Genomic DNA, 4,414 nt, shown 5'->3' on the forward strand with positions numbered 1-4,414 from the left:
CAAGTTCACTATTGCCTCTCAAGATTAGGAATTTTGTACAGTATGTTATCGTCCTAATCCCGTAGCCATTACAGCATAATCAAAACCAACGGATTTATACATTTGTCTGCGGCGAAGTGGTGAAGTGTTTCGCTTCCTATACTCAGAGTCCAGGGTTCGATTCCTTAAGTACGAATGCATGTTAGTTTTTTTCAGACACTTTATTTTTTTTTTTATTCACATACTGTAAACCAGGGCATAGCTGCATGAGCGGTTCTATGCGATCGAGTCCGGTGTACCATAATGTGCAGGTTCTATGCAGGTTAAGGTTCTATGCTCCGTACAGTACACATACAATTCTGTAGCTGGGCAGACTGAATAGAAATGGCTACCACCTATGACTCCTTGCCCCACAGAGGCCCTAGGCTACGGAGCAAGTAATAGTCCAGATTGTACAGACTATGGGGCAATGCTGAAGGAGCGTCACAATCCCCTAGCTAAAATACACAGTATGCACATTATGGTACACCGGACTCGATCACATACTGTAGCACACTGGCAAAATGGCCGCCGCCCCTGAACCCTTGTGCAGGTTATGGGGCAATGCTGAAGGAGCGTCACAATCCCCTAACCAAAATACACAGGGGAGATAGGGATAAGCTACTGTAGGATTGCATACAGTATTACGGTACACCGGACTCAATCGCATAGCACACTGTCAAAACGACCACTACCCATGAACCCCCACCTCCTGAACCCCCACCTCGTGGCAGGCAGCAGTTGGGTATGGAATGAGAAATGGCATAAGCTGTGCAGGCTACGGGGCGATGCTGAAGGAGCGTCACAATCCCCTAGCCAAAATACACAGAGATACTGTAAGCGAGGTCTATGCACATTACAATACGTTACACCGGGCTCGGTCGCATAGCAAACTGACAAAACACAAGTTTTACAGTACATACAGTAAAGCAGGCCAAAGCTGCAGGAGAGTTTCTACTGTAAAGGTTCTATGCACCGTACGGTAATGTACACATACAATTCTATAGCAGGGCAGACTCAATTGAAATGGCTACCGCCTGTGACTCCTAGCTCCTAGGAGGCACTCAGCTATGGAGCAAATAACAGCACAGATTTTGCAGGCTACGGGGCAATGCTGAAGGAGCGTCACAATCCCCTAGCTACAATACACAGGGGTGATAGAGATAATCGAGTGGCTGGAGGGGGGGTCCCCTTGATTTAAGGGGCCCCCACTCCTCCAGGGTACTCCGGCCAGGTGTGACTAGTTGGGTATTTAATTCCATGGCCGCAGGGACCGGTATAAAAGTCTCCCCCGGCTGTGCATTATCTGTCCAGCTAGTGGAGCCCAGTGCTGATTCAAAAAATATGGGGAACCCCTACGCTTTTTTGTCCCCCTTATTTTTTGCACCAGGACCAGGCGCAGAGCCCGGTGCTGGTTCTAAAAAGATGGGGGATCCCGTGTCCATTTTTTCCGTATTCCTGCCGGAATTCGACTGCAATTGCATATACAGTACTGTACCCCTTAATGTCACTGCTTACAGTATACAGTATTTAGACATGAGCTTGTGTACAGTATCTGTCATGAGGTGCTTTTTTCACTGACACTATAACTTTTTTCTATTGTAATATACTGTACAGAGGCGGCAAACTAGCCAAACGGGAATAATCAGCTTCTGCAGAATAAAATGAGATGCTACAGTACATGCCTATATTCTGTGAGTGACTGCGGCTCTATGAAATTAAATCAGAAAATTTAAATATGAAATGCATTACTAATGTGTGGCATTACTGTACTGTATGTGTATAAGGTGTACTACAATATTTTCTGGTGTAACATAAGGAAAGGGCACTACTGCATGGTCTAATGCAGTGGTTCTCAAACTTGGTCCTCAGGACCCCACACAGTGCATGTTTTGCAGGTAAACCAGCAAGTGCACAGATGTATTCATTACTAACTGACACATTTTAGAAGGTCCATACAGTAGGTGGAGCTAATTTTTTCACTTGTGATTCTGTGAGACCTGCAAAACCTGCACTGTGTGGGGTCCTGAGGACTGAGTTTGAGAACCTGTGGTCTAATGTAAATAAAGATGAATGTGGTGGGGTGTAATGTGAATAAGGGGCATTACTGTTAGGAGTAATGTGGTACTATGATATGATGTCATGAGAATAAGAGACACCACTGCATGATATAATGTGAATAAAGTTGCAGTACTGTGTTGTGTCATTTCATCTTCGGGTATTATTGTGTTACCATGCCCCTTCCCAGCAAGAACATACTGTACACTGTTTTGGGCTGGCACTAAATGTGCACATTGTTCTTATTTAGATTATAGGGGGTAGGAGCGCCAAAATGGGTGATGGTGCTGGGAAAGGGGTGCAGGGTTAGAGGCGGAACTACGTAGCATCTGTGCAAGAGGGCATCAGCCAAAATCTAGCCTAGGGCATCATGTTGGTCAGGTTTGGCTCTGATAATACTGTATACTGTACTCTTACTGTACTTTGCATTCAATACAGATACTGTTTGCACACAGGTTTTACATGAATCATTGGCAATGCTGCAGGAGTGTCTCATTAGGCAATCTAAAATATACCACGACTATGGGTGGGGATACAGTAGGGAAGTTCTGTCACCATAAGCTGTCTGCTGTGTATAGCATATTTCCATCTGAGATGCATTTGTGTGTTTGTAATAAGAAAAAAACATTTTACTGTACATTTAGTGGATACAGTATTTCTCCCCCATAATGACGTATCATACTGTACAGGTACCCTCATGTACTGTACCGTACCATACTGTAAAATTGAATATTTATTGGAAAAACATCAATATTAATGTAAAAAAAAAGTATTACAACATCCGATTCCATGTACTGCACTGATCAAAATGTACAGTACTCTTATTCAGGACTTATAAAACTGAAAATAACTGTTCATACACATCAATAACATTACTACTGTATAATATTCTACATTAGTTTATGCAATAATCAGACAAAGGCAATTTTATAATTTTTTTTAATAATGCACCAATTTGAAATTTTAAACAGAAAATACAGTACAGAACTACATATTTGTGGCTTGACCATTTCTTTCGACTACAACAGGTAATACTTTATACAGGTGATTTATATAATTATTACAATGTTCAGGTGTGAGTACTTCTAGCCAAAATTTCTTTATCCCATCCACCAGTTGCTGTTTTGTTGTTGGCTTTGCAACACTCCTAACGTACCTCTTCAATTGAGCCCACACTAATTCGATTGGGTTCATGTCTGGTGATCTATATAAAAATAAAAAAAAAGCGTATAGAAAAAATTAATTACATTACAGTAAATAGAGAAAATTAAACATACAATATTGTACTGTTTATTAAACAAAATTTTTTTTTACAGTACTAGAGTGCTATCCAAAATTTTACTTGTACACTGTTGAAAGAATACTCACTCTGGTGGTGTGCGTTCCCAATTCATACCTTTCTCTTCCATAAATTTGGCTGAGGCGGAGTGTTTAGGATCATTGTCTTGGAATATCCTATGGTGAGTTGGGTAATATTTATTCACAAATGGTACCATACATTCCTCTACTATTGTTTCTTGGAAAAATTTCTTATCCATGATTCCTACAGAAATCAAAAAATGTTGTTAATTAATAAGCAACTCCTTTTATTGTGCAGTTACACGTACTCTACAGTACAGCATGTATTTTTACAGAACACAGGCACAGAATAAAGTATAGTACTGTACCTTCGAAAAATAATAGGGGACCAGCTCCTAATCGTGATATGCCTCCCCATACATGGACTTTCAATGGATGCTTTGGGCGTGGTTTTAAAGAGATATGGTTACGTTTCCTGAATGACATTCTGGAGAACCGCTCGAGGGCAACAGACGATTCATCTGTGAAAATGACATCATCAAATGTTTCACCACTCTCAATCCATCGCCGTGCCTGTTCCACTCTCTTTTCTTTATTCACATCTCTTATCATTGGAGATATCCTGTGAAGAGCCAAAAATAATGAAATCAGATACAGTTATGAAATTACAGATTTACAGATTACTGTATATACAGTAGACTGTATGTGCAGTATACTGTATTATATACCTACTGTATACATTAAACTGTACATACAGTACATTAAGGTACATACAGAGTAATATATATATATACATACTGTACATACACACAAACACACACACACAGTATACAGTATGTAATCATCACAATAAGCCGGCAATGCTTCATTGCTGTCTCTGAGTGCCTATACAGTAGGTATCTCTTTTGGGATAGAATATATACAGTATATACACACACACATACTGTATATAGTATAAAGTACACACTCTGTATAATGATTTATGGCATTATTATATCACGTATCAAGGGATTATTAACAGTGCATTTACTGTATGGTT

At 40.3% G+C, this 4,414-nt stretch overlaps 1 long non-coding RNA gene across 1 annotated transcript; it reads right to left on the bottom strand.

Moving 5' to 3' along the window:
- Nucleotides 1-3,028: 3,028 nt before the first annotated feature.
- Nucleotides 3,029-3,858, bottom strand: LOC134928774 (uncharacterized). The gene is made up of 3 exons (XR_010177998.1): nt 3,744-3,858; nt 3,445-3,619; nt 3,029-3,280 (listed from the first exon to the last, which is right to left on the bottom strand). It is a non-coding gene; the product is annotated as an uncharacterized LOC134928774 (long non-coding RNA).
- Between the last annotated feature and the right edge of the window lie 556 nt (nt 3,859-4,414).

This window comes from Pseudophryne corroboree, chromosome 5, assembly GCF_028390025.1.
Source record: "Pseudophryne corroboree isolate aPseCor3 chromosome 5, aPseCor3.hap2, whole genome shotgun sequence".
NCBI lineage: Eukaryota > Metazoa > Chordata > Amphibia > Anura > Myobatrachidae > Pseudophryne > Pseudophryne corroboree.